Below are 16,222 nucleotides of genomic sequence, written 5' to 3'. Positions count from 1 at the left end.
ATAATCGTGTGCGCTTTTAAGCCTACAAGTATTTTTTTGTTGTTCTTTGAATTAGTCAATTATTTTAAATACAATTAAAATTCATTATTTCATAATCATTTAGTTTTTATAGGCTGTATTAATCTATTATAAATAGAGTCGGCTCTTCAGATATGCGAGCCAGCTCCCGACGTTCACCTTCAAGAGCCGGCTCTTAGAGCCGGATCGTTCGCGAACGACCCATCACTACTTTGTGTGTGATTTCGAATTCTGGTGGAGGCAAATAGCAGAAAATGAGACCACAAACTTTCGGAACTTTTGAAGCATGTACCAGACATTTGTCTTCAGATGACCAGGATTCTATACAGACTGTTCTAACCAGGTAAGCTATCAATTAGCAACGTTAAGCCAAGTTACTTGTTTTGTATAGTTGTTTGGCTAGTCCTGTCTTACTGGGCTCCTGACTTCTCATCAACACACTTAGTGCTAACTAACTCTTAAATAATGAGCAACTTCAAATTTACGCCGCTAAACTAGACCTTATAAGACTTTGAATATTGCGTTACTGAATGCGGTTATGTTACTGAAGCCAGCAATCTTAAACAGTTGTTTAACAAGCTTTGTTGTAGTTAGCCTACCACTCGTCATCACACTTGTAGTGCTAACTCTTTAATAATGAGCAAGCTCAAATGAATGCCATTAAACTAGACCTTATAAGGCTTTGAATATTGCGTTACTGAATGCGGTTATGTTACTGAAGCCAGCATCTCAAAGAGTTGTTTAACAAGCTTTTTTGTAGTTAGCCTACCACTAATATATTTTGTCATGCTAAGAGGTTGGAGATCATGGCGACGAGCGTTCGCTGGAGCAGAGGGCGACTGCTTCAATCTGAAGTGGTTGATGAAATGCTTTTGCTCAGCGAGTTAATTCGGGAAGCCAACGATCAGCAACAACAACGTGGTAATGTACTCGTCATATTTAAACATGATCTGAAGAAGCAAGATTCAAAACACGATGCCTCTAACATTTTTCTCTTGAACTGCAGTTGCTCCTGGTTTCACCTTACCTCGAATGGGAGGACAGACTGGAGGAAGGCCGGTTTACCAAATCGCCCAAGAGCAGTTGCAGATGTTGTTGTCCTAACTTCTCTGCTAAACAGATTGCGGAGATCTTGGGTGTCTCAAGAAGAACAGTGAACCGACGGTTAAGGTATGTGTCAATTGAAGGACTAGTTCAGGAGAGATCTAAATAATGTCACCCCTTTCTCACTGAGCCATACACAATTTTGTTTTTCTTTACAAAGCACATGAAACACTGCAGAATTACCCTTTCTATACATTTCATAAAGAAATTGATATACTGTGATAGCTAGAACTCTTTCATATCCCATATCTTTGGAGAAAAAAACTGTCATGTGCATGTACCATATAGCTGCCTTGTCACTGTTCCTTAAACACATTGTTTTGTTCAGAGTTACTATTAGGAATGAATGTAAAAAATGTATCTAAGTTCTAATATGTATACATTGTCTTCCATAGACAGTACATACAATTTCTCTTTTAGAGGTCGCTACACAGACCAGATGATGCACTTGATCTGAAGGTGCTGCTATTCAGAGTATGTCCCACAGGCTTAGGAGGAGAACATATCGAGTGGCAGGGTCAAATTCGCTGTGGCATCTTGATGGCAACCACAAGCTCATAAAGAAAGTGGCTTGTTTTACTGTGATTCGTTAATTTGCCCCAACTGTGTCCCTAGCAAATGACAAGCTGATTTTATGAGTTTTGAATTTAAAATAAGATTTTCAGCTTCACATGAATGCAATAGAGGTTAGGACTTTTCTTTCTGTTAAACGCCCAACATGTTGCACAGAAATGTATACAAATCATTTTAGCTGCATTCAAGCCATTCATATTTTTTTCGTTATTTATAAAATAAGATGTGCAAGTGAAATCTTTTATTTCCCTTCCTTCATCTCTTAGGTGGAGTATTGTAATCCATGGAGGAATCGATGGGTTCAGCCGACTGGTGGTTTTCCTGAAGGCTTCTAACAACAACAGAAGGGACATTATAATGGACCTGTTTTCGAAAGCAGTCGCCCAGTTTGATGTCCCATCCAGAGTCAGATGTGACTATGGAGGTGAAATAAAACGCCATTTGTCTCTTCATGGATGTCTTCTGAGGATCAACCCGAGGGAGCACTCATAATCAACGCATTGAAAGACTGTGGGGCGATGTCTGGAGAGGCGTGACAAAAAAAACCGCAAGGTCCTACGTAGTGTGGTCAGGTCTGTTGAGTTTATCATCGACAGGAAGTTCCCAGCCCTACAGGACACCTACCACACACGATGCCTCAGGAAAGCTGGCAGGATTCTAAAAGACTGCTACCACCCATCTTTCAGTCTCTACCCCGCTGCCTTCTGAACAACAGTTTCTATCCAAGGGCCAGCAGGCTTCTGAATGAACATTTACATCGACTTTTCTCTCTAGCCACCTTATATTGATGCATTTCTCACTAGTCACACTGTCACTTTCAGCTACTGGTTGCACTATCAGCAATATTACACTAACTGTACCCCACTTGTCTTAGGTTAGTATAGGTCTAAGGTTAGTATAGGTCCTTATCTGTATTAGAGGTCTAATATTTTGTATATTTAGGAGGTTTATAATTTATTATCATTTTTCTTTTTGCTTATCATAGATGTAATCTAAGTACTTATTATGTTATGCCAGGTTGCTTTGCATTGTCTTGTCCCAAAAATGTCAGTGCCCAGTCTGACGTGTTCTGTGTACCTGACAATAAGACTTGAAACGGATGTCTACCACTCCTTGTTTACATATCTATATAGAAAATGAAGGAATCATTATTGCCAACAACGAAAGGCATCTTTGGGCTCTTCACTTTGTTTACCTGCCTCGTATAAAACGTGACCTGAGGACTGCCAGATACATGTCGCCATATCATTTTTGTGCAAGGCTGTCTGACACAACAGTTTCAACATCACACTGGTATCCAAGGTATATTTGGAGCAGCCAGTTCCAGGGGGTGGCTGACCAGGGGGCGGCTGCACTTGCCTTTGACTGGCTACAAAGAGTTGTGGTTCCCCTAAACCAATTTCAACCAAGTGACGAACAGTTGGAACACCTCAGGCAACACACAAATCCTTTGGGTGGAGATAGAGACAGTTTGGGAACTGATCAGGTCCTCAATGTCCTGTCTTAAATACAGTGCACACACATAATTTAACTGTTGTAATCACATTGTCAATAGGCCTTGGAATGAGTAAGCAATCTCAATCACGTCAATGTAATAAAGATGAGCAGACCAAATACAATTTTGTGTGTTTAATGTTATTGCATTATGTAACTGAAAATAGGATACATGTAGAACGAATAATATTCATCCCTCCCAACGGATCAGCAGATCACATACATAACAAATTCTAAGATGAGAATCACGCCTTTGAAATCCATACATTTAAACAGAACAAAACACGTGTTCATGTAAAATAAAATTAATTTATGACTACATTTAGCCCTCCCCAAACTGATCCGCAGAACCTATTCCAAGCTACACCTTTTAAAGTTAAGTCTGGCCCACAGGTAAGTATAGCACCAGCGCGCACGTGTTTGCCTTTGGGAACCTGGCCAGTCCATCTTCTGGGTAGAGAAAGGCGAGCTCTGGCTGTACCGGAAATATGTAATATATACATGTTATAATCATAATAATAATAATTAAGCCTCTATAGTGCGTCGGCTAATTAATTCCTAGTCAAGTCAATATATTTTACTGTAGCCTTGTTTTGTGGTGTGTTCGGCCTCCGACAGTAAAAAAAAAAAAAAGCAGAGAACTGATGTATATATACAGTGCATTATGTACACTGCATAATATACTAACCCCCTTGGGTTAGAATATTAAGGTAGGCCTACATAATCTAAGTTGGCCAACTTTAGACATTTCATAAACAACGTGTTGAACTTTATGCATAAATATATGTGACTCTGTAGCATACACATAAGCCTACAATTTGTTTTTCTAGTCAACAAGACAAGCATTTCACAACTATTCAGTGGCCTATAATGATTCCAAGCGCAGAGCATGCAAGGAGATGAGCTGCTCAGGCAATGCAACATAGCGGCATGGAGATTAAATCTGATCACATTTGTTACATACTGTATTTGTTCTTACAGCCGATACGGCCCAGTTTCCCAGACATGGATTAAGCCTAGGCAGCCGGAGCCGCTCCGAAATCATGATGTGTGAGGGGAACCCCGAGGACAAACACCACACACTAAAAGGTTAGATCAAAAAGGTTACATTTAGGATTTTCTTGTCCTCATGTTTGTGGTCACTCACATTTTAAAAATCTTAAAAGATTAAAAAAATATTTTTGTGTGTATCCAGCATAACACAGGTCTCTATCCTCTATAGACCTGGGGGGTGTTCCATCAACGTCGCTAACGCAAGTCGTGCTAACACAAATAAGTCTCACTTGGGTAAACGTCAACTTAGACTTAAGCCTCAAGCCGTTCCACTAACGTTCCGTTCCACTAACAGGCAACGCTAATTCAAGCTAGACCTCAATAAATTTAGACTGTGCAGCCCAGATCAGGCGCTCGTCGAAAAGAGGAGTTATGTCGCAAAAAGTATAGCGTAAAGCAGCAGAGGTGTGTTGTTTCAGCAGCGTAAATTGATTTTTTGAGTTTTTTTGTCCCCAAAAAGGGCAATGTTGCCGCAATTAACATGGCAAGGGACACAACTTGTCAAACCATTACGACCGTTAAAATGCGTAAATTGTAGACCTACCAAATCTACTTAACATATATATATATATATATGCATTTAGGCCTACTGATAATTATCGTAATTTGATGAGCAGTCTGAAACCGTTCTGACAGGCTAGCCTATGGCCGATATTCTCAACAGGAGATTGAGAATAATAGCCCAAAAAAGAACGTGGCAGCAATTGAAAATTGTAGGATAAAATTCAAAACACTGAAGAAGGCCATGGTTAATTGCACTTGATGTGGGCTAATAATGTTTTTGTCTTCACATCTTGAACAAAATCAAAAATTACTTCAAAATAACTTTGCCACACACATTTATTAACTGATAGGCTAAATGCTGAGCTTTAAGATAAAAGGGAAAGATAACCATGACTTAAATGGGGATTCACTGAAATGACTAGTATTGCACAGATCCAGCACGGACTTTTTAGATCAGAAGGTGACCCAAACTGCACACTTTGTTTGGCAGAACAGTCATTTAAAATTGCTCAGCATGACTATCATTATTATATTACGAGTATTTCAAATTAACATAGTCTGCCTCCACAGATCCAGAGGGGGCTTGGACAGTGACAGACTGTGGCTGTGCCAAGTGTTGTCACAGCCTCACTTTGGGAAAGCATGCCCTACTGGGAACATTAGGGGAGACTGTTGGGCACAGAATCTAATTGTCTTCTTTGGAAAGGGCAACATTTGGGACACTGTCATGTAGGGGCAGCATAAAGGGCACTTCATAACAGCACCTTTTTCCATTGGAAGCAAGGGCATGGGAACAGTCCAATTTAGGCCATTGTAAGGGCACCTTATAGGGTACTGCATCACATTTTCTATACTATAAAGGAACTCATAAAGACATGTTTTTACATTTATAGAGGGCACACTGTCATTTATTGCATGGGGCATCCTGTGCACTCAAGCATATTTCACAATGTGAATGGCAGACAGTAGGGCACTTGGTCTAATTTTTGCCACTCTGGGCATTTTAGAAACACTTTCAACCATGGGGGCACCAGGCAGTCACCCCCTGAGTCTTCCAATGGGCCTGGATACACCCATGGGGACAGTATATTGCACCTATAATATTGGGGAAGCCAGAGGAGAGGTAATATACAGGCTTGTCAACATATAGGCTACTTTAAACAATGAAAATACTTTATACAATTGAATAAACAGTCTCATTGATTCTTTGTGTTTCAAGATTACCTGAAAAACTGATGATAATATTCAGGTACTGCTTTGGAGCAAGGTATACCCTTCATATTTCCTGGCATAGTTGCCCGTTCAAGAATGTCCCACATGCAAAGACATAGACAGATGCAGACAGACTGAACAGTGTCAAGGCTTGGCTACAGTGGGTTTGCTTCCTTGTGTGTGATTCCAGCAGACTACATAGTCTAGGCCTACCTACATAGACTGCAGTCTACTACCCTCCTTTCTACTATTATAGTCTACTCTCCTTTCTATTACTTTTTACAAAGGATGGTAGGCTGCTCTTATGTGTTCATTGCCATCCTTAAGAGTTGCTAAAGTGTTATTTCATATATATTTATGTTTTAAGAATGAGAATTACATTTATCTAGATAAACTATGCTGGGCCTGCTGAACCTATACTTCTTCCACAGATACTGGTCAGGGAACCATTACTTCTGTCTCTGAAGACCCTTGGGGCTGGTGGGATAAACGCTCTTTGTATAATCTGAGCACCTTCATCCACCACAGGGTTGTCAAAGAACGGATACGCCATAATTGATTGTAACTTGTCTAGACGCTCTGCTTAGTTTCTAAGTCCTTATTTTATGTCAATTAACCAATGGCTTTTGAAAACAAAAGTGACATTATTTCTTAACTTGTTTATTTAAATTAATATATTTTTTGGAGATGAAGTAAACATGTAGCTAAATCATTAATGTCTGCACTTCAAAAAGTCTGAATTTACGTTTCCGAAGACGGACTAAAGTGGTTTGCGCGCAGGAATTTACTCGACGGAACTGTCTTTTGAGATTCTGTTTCCGCCTGTTTGAAATTATTTGCAACACATTTTAGTTTAGCTTGACTTTTAGCCTGACACGGATCAGGCTAGTTCCGAAGTATAAGTTACCTTGGTTACGTAGCTAGAACTAAAATAAGCCACCTTAATGGAACGGAACTCTCGCTAAACTAAGTGAGACTTGGCGAGATAAGTCTAGCTTTTCCTTAATCGACGTTGATGGAACACCCCCCAGGACAGGGATGCCCTGAGGACCAGGGTTGGGAACCACTACTACTGATAGGTTCCCATCCCTATCCTGGGGGAAAAAAAACATACCCTGTACATTTTCATTTACTCTCAATTACATTAAAGGTATTTTGTACATTCCCTGTGTTGGATATTACTTGTATATTGCCATGGGTATTACGTGTTTTATTTCTTGAATACGGCTACTCTGTGTACTGTCCAGCTGTCTTCAACCCTGTGTATTCCCAACCTGTTTTATTGTAATGTTATTTTGCTTGCTGTTGTGCCACAATTTATCCTTGGGTATACCCATCACATTGACCAGAGGCTCTGCCCTTACTATTTGTGCACTCACACTGCCATCTAGTGGGCATTTTAACAAACTTAAATGTATACCTTTTTCGAAATGTGAAAATGATATAGTATACAAACGTAATTATTTTTTCAGTAGCTTACAAAATAGCCTACAGTTGTTGATAATGTCACTACCAATTTATATTAGCCTATTTCTTAACCTTAATTCAATCAAGATTGGTTGAGTGTGGACAGGTTTTCTCTCTTGCAATGATCGTTATCTGGTTTCCCCTCAGAAAAAAATGAAATGGTAGCACCCAATTTTAAACGTGTACAGACGTAAAAAACGGCCGTGTACAGACGTCAAAACGTGTACAGACGTCAAAAACGGCCGTGTACTATGGAAGGCCAAAAGGACAAGTATTAGGACGTCTCCGTGTGTCAACCACGCGTAATTGACGCCGACTTTGCATGCAAAGACGGCGTCCATTACGCCGACTTCCATACAAAGTCGGCGTCTTTTTCGCCTCAAATTGAACCGTGTCACGTGACACGTCCAAAGCACGCGTTTATTTAGACGCGTGCTTTTAACGTGTCACAAAGCACGCATCTAAATAAACGCGTGCTTTTTTGAGACGTGTCTATCAAACCACACGAAATTAACGCCTGGTTTGGCCTAGCTCGCACGAGCATTCTAAGACCTACTTTACTTACGTATTAGATGTTACAATTGTTGCCGTAATTTCCCATCGGAGATTCAAGCAAGCAGACTTTAATTTTGGAAAACCAGACGCTGATTGAGCCAAACCAGGCGTTAATTTCGTGTGGTTTGATAGACACGTCTCAAAAAAGCATGCGTTTATTTAGACGCATGCTTTGTGACACGTTAAAAGCACGCGTCTAAATAAACGCGTGCTTTGAACATGTCACGTGACACGGTTCAATTTGAGGCGAAAAAGACGCCGACTTTGTATGGAAGTCGGCGTAATGGACGCCGTCTTTGCATGCAAAGTCGGCGTCAATTACGCGTGGTTGACACACGGAGACGTCCTAATACTTGTCCTTTTGGCCTTCCATAGTGTACAGACGTTTTTAAAATGTAACGTCTGTACACGAACGAGAATTCAGACGTTTTGGCACAATCGGTGTTCCATACATGATTGACGTGAACGATACCCTGTCAACACACCCATGTGGGTTGTATATGGGCTAGTGAGTGGGCCCCATATGGGCTGCCCACATGGGGCCCAGTCAGTTTTGTCATGGGGTTCCATAGGGGCCCCATGTGGGCAAGCCCATATGGGCTGAAGGTGGGCTTCGGGTGGGCCCTAGCTAAATCCCACATGGGCAACCCAGGTTACTCCCATCTAGGACCCACTAGCTGGGCCCCATGTGGGCTGATTATGGGTCCCTGATAGTACTACCCTATGGTGATTTTTGGGGCTTATTTTACAGGTAGCCCAAACAGTTATTTAAACAAGTTACAATAACAAAGAGACCAGTAATACAATTAATTACATTTTTATTTGTGTTAGAATGCAAAAAAAAATCAGTAGCACAAACATAAATTCGGTACCACACAAAGAATGACCGAAAACTTGCATAAACCTTAACCTTATTTCACACATTAGATTTTTTTTTCATGTCTTTCAATTATAATTTTATCTATAAATGTTTAAATATTCCACATCATTTCTATTAGAGTTCAACAATTCCCTACAGTTCATAGTTAAGACTATTTCTTACTTTTCCACATATTCATACTCCTTTAGCTGATTCATATACATACAAGCCATCAATGTAGTTCAGCTCCAAGTCAAATACTATTTTTACAGTTTTAAGTTTTTTATCGATGTCTTTCAACTTATTCATCATTTGATCAAGAAATGTTATTCAAACCTCTATATATTCAAAATTTTTATTTTTTTTTTTACAGAATGATGACCTTGAAAAACTTTATAAACCTTTATAGACCTTAAAAAAAAAAAAAAATCTTCATACTCAGCTATCCAGGTTACCTTTGAGCCTGTCATCTTGGTCTCATTTGAGATTCTCTATTAATATTATATCCTAGTGTGTGCAGTAATAATTGTAGAAAAATGAATAGCACATATTGCAATTTAGACAAAAGAATCTAACCTGCCATTTGCAATTTTTTGCTGATTCAGAATTATTTCTCCCCATAAAATATAAAACTAATATCTAGATCTATATTTTTAGTATATACATCTAATTATTATATTATTAATAATATTTTTTGGGGGAAATGTTCTGTTAATTAAAACAAACTTTAAAACATTAAACAAAGTTTAAAATAAGCCAATGAAGAACTACTCCCAACACATTCACAACAACCTATTTAATTTATCCTAAATTGTACCAACATGTATACTTATTTATTTAAACCTGCAGTGTGTAGAATTTTGGGTTTTATTTCCTAGCAGATTTTGTAGAAAGTAATTATAATATCCATAAGTACATTTAATTTAGTGCATAATAGCTTAAAACAATGTTTTGAATCATTATTTTTTCCCTTAGAAGGGGTCTCATATATGTCCATATTTCTGCATATTTTGGACCAAGGCCTAGTGTCGCCATCTTGAAAGTGTCATAGTTGGAATGTCATCAGGTGCATTGTTTAAAATGTAGAATTGTTCTTGTCCTTGAAGGCCACTGTAGCTTGTTATTATTCGAAAGGGTTGGGGTTACCCAGGGAGTTTTGCATTCTAGAACTTAGTAGAACTTTCTTGATGATGTCATATTACACACTGCACCTTTAATAGGCTATGTTTAAAGGTGCACTGTGTAATATGACATCATCAAGAAAGTTCTACAACGTTCTAGAATGCAACACTCCCTGGGTAACCCCAACCCTTTCGAATAATAACAGAAGCTACAGTGGCCTTTAAGGACAAGAACAATTCTAAATTATAAACAATGCACCTGATGACATTCCAACTATGACACTTTCAAGATGGCGGCACTAGGCCTTGGTCCAAAATATGCAGAAATATGGACATATATAAGCGAAAAAATAATAATTCAAAACATTTTGTTCAGCTATTATGCACTAAATTAAACCTACTTATGGATATTATAATTATTTTCTACAAAATCTGCTAGGAAATAAAACAGCGCTGTCAAAGAGACAGCATCTGCTCATTAGCAACCTGTCGCACTAGTGTGAGTGGACTTGTATTCATCATATTATGGCTCCTCAAATGTCTGAAGTCTTTGTTGAGGGGTGGCCTGTCGGACCTGTCGATTACCCCCCTGGTCCCTAGAACCAATGAACCATTTGGAGATGGCCTTCTCTGCATCTTTACGGGTAATATTGCTGGTCATATGGTTTTTCTTCATGCCTCCTGCAAGAAATAAATATAACGGTCATTTACTTACTGTATGTGCCAACACAACTCTCCACCAGGACTGTAAAGGCAACTATGTTAAGAAAAGCGCTGTATAAATTAAGATTATACACACTCTTTAACACACCAGTTAGGCATCTCGGAGACATGAGCAAACATACTGCTCAGCCAGGACAACAAACATTACATAATGTTAAGGTATTATAAACAACTTTCTAGTATCTGTACAACACTTAAAACATTATCCACATGCACACCTACCATATATCACTTCAAACAACTTCAAGGCCTTAAACTCCCTCTTCCCGTTTCGGCCCAGAAGGTTGTAATTCCTAGACAGGCCGTGGTCTAGGAGGAAGGCCATCATCCTTCTTGTGGCCTCATCAATAGTTGCCCCCCCAATGTCAGCCACAGCTGCGACCTGAGGGGGAACAAAGGCAATACAAAGCAAATTTATCAACCTGAAAGAACTATCATAAGCATGGGTGTGAGCACACTTGGGAAGTTTCAGATGAAATTCACTGCTAGCCCGCTAATAAAATTGAATTAAGTTGTACTACCCTAGACTTAACATATAGTACATACCAGTTCAGACATGACGTTTGTGTTCGCCAGTTTTTCCTCCATGTTCATGACATCTTGAACCGTCTTTAAGGGGAAACCCTCTGGGGTAGAAGAGACGGTGGAGACGGTGGTTCCACGCTGTTGTAACAGCGTTTGCAGCATCCTCCCGTGAATCTTTTGTGTTTCTTTCACCTCCTCAAGGAGGGTTAAGATGCGCACGAACATGGAGTCTCTTACTGGAGATGGAGCGGTAGGCGGTGACCTTAAGCTGGATGTAGCGTAGGATGGAGCGGTAGGTGGTGACCTGAGGCTGGATGTAGCGTAGGATGTAGCGGTAGGTGGGGACCTGAGGCTGGATGTAGCGTAGGATGGAGCGGTAGGTGGTGACCCGAGGCTGGATGTAGCGTAGGATGGAGCGGTAGGTGGTGACCTGAGGCTGGATATAGCGTAGGATGGAGCGGTAGGTGGTGACCTGAGGCTGGATGGAGCGGTAGGTGGTGACCCGAGGCTGGATGTAGCGTAGGATGGAGCGGTAGGTGGTGACCTGAGGCTGGATGTAGCGTAGGATGTAGCGGTAGGTGGGGACCTGAGGCTGGATGTAATGTAGGATGGAGCGGTAGGTGGTGACCTGAGGCTGGATGTAGCGTAGGATGGAGCGGTAGGTGGTGACCTGAGGCTGGATGGAGCGGTAGGTGGTGACCCGAGGCTGGATGTAGCGTAGGATGGAGCGGTAGGTGGTGACCTGAGGCTGGATGTAGCGAAGGATGGAGCGGTAGGTGGTGACCTGAGGCTGGATGTAGCGAAGGATGGAGCGGTAGGTGGTGACCTGAGGCTGGATGTAGCGTAGGATGGAGCGGTAGGTGGTGACCCGAGGCTGGATGTAGCGTAGGATGTAGCGGTAGGTGGTGACCTGAGGCTGGATGTAGCGGTAGGTGGTGACCTGAGGCTGGATGGGCTGTCATCGTCCTCATCCTCACTTGTAAAAATGACTTTCCTAGAAATGTTTAATACAAGCACAATCAATGAGTTAAAGCATTTTAAACATGTGATGTTTACTTTTATTAATTTATTACATTTAATATTATCTATTATTTAGCTATCAAAACATCATGCAATGCTGCTTTAACCTTCATGACTGGGGAACACCCAGAGGATGTGCCGTTAGCATTTACTAGCGATTAGCATTATCTTAGCCTGCTAAACAATACAATTTTCACTCCTTATTGCTCACACAGAAAAGTAGTAGCTGTGTGTACAGTGTATACAACGGGCGAGCGAGCGAACACACACTCTCTCGTTTGCCGTCTTTGCCGCGCGCGGGAGCGCGACGTTGTGTGTATGAGAGTGTGTGAGCACGCCTATACAGCGCTGACACACACACACACACATTCTGCAGACTAATAAGATAATAAGTGAAAATAATATCCAGTCTAACAGAACTGCTATTACAACAAGAACTAATAATATCACCACAGTTAAAATCACGTTTATTTCTGTACGGCAAAGAGGCGAATTTAGCATGTTGAGACTATAGCCTAACCATCTCTCTCCTTCTCGTGTGTGTGCGCGCTGCGCTCACCTCCTTAACTTTCTCCATAGCCCATCAAAAAAGAACCAAATCGTCCCTTCTCTTCAAAACAACTACACAACATACTCATCCAATTCGAGAAAACCGGAGGGAAGGCAACAGACAAGAAACAAGCACAAGTGGAAAAAGCAGACGATAAATTTTAGCTTGTGCTACAGCTTGTTTTAACCACTTGCTAACTAGGCCTGTTTGACTGCCTTGCTAACAAGTTTACAACCAAATCCTTCCAAACAATATATGTAAGTCAACCACTCAAAATAAGCTCAAAACATGCTTGATATTAACTTAATAAATTGGACTTGTATGTTCAACACCATGCTTTAACCAGGTTTAATTACCATAGCTAGCTGAAAGCTGCTAGCTAGTTAGGCTGAAACCTCATTGGTTTACGTTCAAAACTGGCTAACCGAACACTCTCCAAAAAAGCTTTTAGTAAACCTCATGCGTGAAAAATACATCCCCGTTTAAGTATACATAGAGGCAGATTCTTACCTGTTTTTTCGTGTTAAACTGATGGTGTCTGAAATCCGATCGTCATGCGACTGACTGCTGCAGAAGTTATCAGACAAAGACGCTCTGACGTTGGTACTGGTACTGAAGGCGGGAATTTTTTAGGCGGCAAATTCAAAAAACAATATATTTTTGAAAGGCGGCAAAGTGACGTTTTTTTTTTTGCTCTGTGATGGGGTGGAACTGGGAAACCTAGATAGTACAATAATATAATAGTAAATGTATTTTATTACAATATTGTCTGTTGAAATTCATATTTTGTCTTAAACCACTATTAAAGTGCAATGGCTACACTTCTAAATAGCTAAAAAGCCTGATAAAATTTGAATAAAAAATGGAACTAGCCAGTGACTGTTGTTAAAATAAGCCTATAACAAAAGCATCCATAATCAATTTTGAATATCTTAAGAGTGGAGCCCAGCTGGAACCCACTTATGCCCATGCACAGTTTAGCCCATCTTATGCCCATCTACTGCCCATGTGGGGCCCAACAACAAAGCCCACTCTGAGCCCATGCCCAGCCTAAGCCCATCTAGCCCAAGTGAGGCCCATGTGGGGCCCAACTAGACGTGTTTGCAGGGTAGGCTACGTAGGTCGAGGTCCTTTTTTAGACCTTTAGTTACTTCGTTGATTAAAAAACAGACACCCTCTAAACACATGTAAATGTGTTTTTTTGACATTGTTTTAAATAAATAGCCTACTATTAATCAAAACATTACCCAGTAGCCTAACTTTTTAACATGGTTGTGTCGGGAAAATTGAGGATATAGATGTAGCCTATGGATTTAGATTTGTTTTGCAATTGTATACTGTTAACAACTATACAGCTATGCTAATTATACTCAGATAATTTAGATTGAGATAGGCCTATGCCTGATGCCTAAAGATTTGAAATCACAAACTAGGCAAGCCATAGGCTACGTTTAACGTGGCGTGTATCAAATCATTGTTCATCGTCGTTTAATGCTAATTAGGCTAAATGTTGTAGCCTATGTAGGCTATTTAAGTTGATTTTCTATCAATGTTGAACATATTGAACTGATGAAAATAAGAAAATGAGAATATCCGTGGTAAATCATTGTTTTCCCGTTGGGTCAGTGTTACAGGAAGATATGGTTAAGCACCAAGTCACGCTAACAGTGGGTTCACACTGCAGCGGAGCGGGCGGCGCGCGGCGTCGGCTTCCAATTCCAATGAGTGTGTACCTCTGTAAACCAGCGTTATCAGATGAGAATGGGCAAATTCGAGGCATGTTACAGCAACGGGGCTACAGCCATTGCGATACATCCATTGTAAACATTAGCTCATGGTGCCGCCCCTCCGCTCCTCATTAGCATTTAAAGCTACAGACACCAAAACAGCGCGTTCTGAGGAAAGCTCCTTGTGGCACTGCACCAAGGCTGAATTTCGGGAAACAGACTTCTGATACAGTATTAGGGGACCACTAAGGCCTATATAAAAGCATCCAGAAACAGCATGTCATGTCTCCTTTAAATTCAGGCTCATCACATTAGTAACTTTGTTCTGAACAGAACTGGGTGTGCAGACACATACGAAAAGTTTCTCCATCTTGAAATTGTGAAACCTAGAAATGTTTATCATGACCAACGGTTGCTACGTTACAAGAAACAAGAAACCAATCCGATTGGCCAACGCTAGCGTTTTCACGCTCCTCATTTACATAAAGTTGAGAAAATCCAACTTGCAACGCTCCGCTCCGCTCGCCTTCCCACAATGCCCTACGCGAGCGTCAACGCCTGGTTTCATTGAAAATGAATTGGACGCCGCGCGCCGCCCGCTCCGCTGCAGTGTGAACGCACTGTTAGCCTGCCCCGGACCAGACTAGTTTCGCAGCCTAAGCATAGTAACCGAGTTCGAACTACGTTGAGCTAGCTTTATGGAACCGAATGAACTATAAATGAGTCCGACTAACTGACATAAGTCTAGCTTATTCAGTAAACTCGCTTTATGGAACAGGCCTCTGAACATTGGAGCTTAATGAAACCTTTTTTCTCAAGAGGGAGTTATTTACTTAATTTTAATAATACATGTCTTTATGTAGGGTTACACAATTCACAAAAGGCCATCTGCCTTGATAAACCAAGAATTCTGATTATAATCAAACTGAACAAGTGCCACAGATGTGTGACTAACAGAAATGTGATAAAAAAAAGTGTGTGTGTGTGTGTGGGGGGGGGGGGGTCTAAAGTAACAGTCGGTATCTGATGTGGCCACCAGCTGCAAGTACTGCAGTGCATCTCCTCCTCATGGACTGCACAATATTTACCCAGCTCTTGCTGTGAGATTTTATCCCACTCTTCCACCAACTTCCAGGTAATTTCTGGGGTAAATCGTACAGCCCTTCACCCTCTGATTCAACAGGTTCCAGATGTGAGATTTGAGAACCAGGCTCTTTGCTGGCCATGCAGAACACTGACATTCCTGTCTAACAGGAAATCACGCATAGAACACGCAGTATAGCTGGTGACATTGCCATGCTGGAGGGTCATGTCAAGATGAGCCTTCAGGAAGGCTACCACATGAGGGAGGAGGATGTCTTCCCTTTAGCGCACAGTGTTGAGATTGCCTGCACTGACAACAAGCTTAGTCTGATGATGCTGTGACACAGACCCAGACCATGAAGGACCCTCCACCTCCAAATCAATCCTGCTCCAGAGTAGGCTACAGGCCTTGGTGTAACGCCCATTCCTTCAATGATAAATGCGAGTCCAACCATCACCCCTGGTGATACAAAACCGAGGATAGTCGGTGGAAAGCACTTTTTGCCAGTCCTGTCTTGTCCAGCGAAAGTGGGTTTCTGCCCTTGAGCAATGTTGTTGCTGGTGATACCTGATGAGGACCAGCCTTAACAAGCCTACAAGCCCTCGGTCCAGCTTATCTCAGCTTATTGCAGAC

The 16,222-nt window shown here is 41.1% G+C and overlaps 1 long non-coding RNA gene across 2 annotated transcripts; it reads left to right on the top strand.

The window, feature by feature from the left end:
* Positions 1 to 240: 240 nt before the first annotated feature.
* Positions 241 to 1,670, top strand: LOC134020508 (uncharacterized). Of its 2 annotated transcripts, XR_009930406.1 has the most exons (4): positions 241 to 361; positions 815 to 939; positions 1,025 to 1,188; positions 1,518 to 1,670. It is a non-coding gene; the product is annotated as an uncharacterized LOC134020508 (long non-coding RNA). The 2 variants fall into 2 exon arrangements; XR_009930405.1 differs by having other exon boundaries at positions 815 to 1,188.
* The last annotated feature ends 14,552 nt before the right edge of the window (positions 1,671 to 16,222 follow it).

This window comes from Osmerus eperlanus, chromosome 5, assembly GCF_963692335.1.
Source record: "Osmerus eperlanus chromosome 5, fOsmEpe2.1, whole genome shotgun sequence".
Taxonomy (NCBI): Eukaryota; Metazoa; Chordata; class Actinopteri; order Osmeriformes; family Osmeridae; genus Osmerus; species Osmerus eperlanus.
The sequence above is the reverse complement of the archived record's forward strand: the minus strand, read 5'-3'. Positions and strand labels throughout refer to the sequence as shown.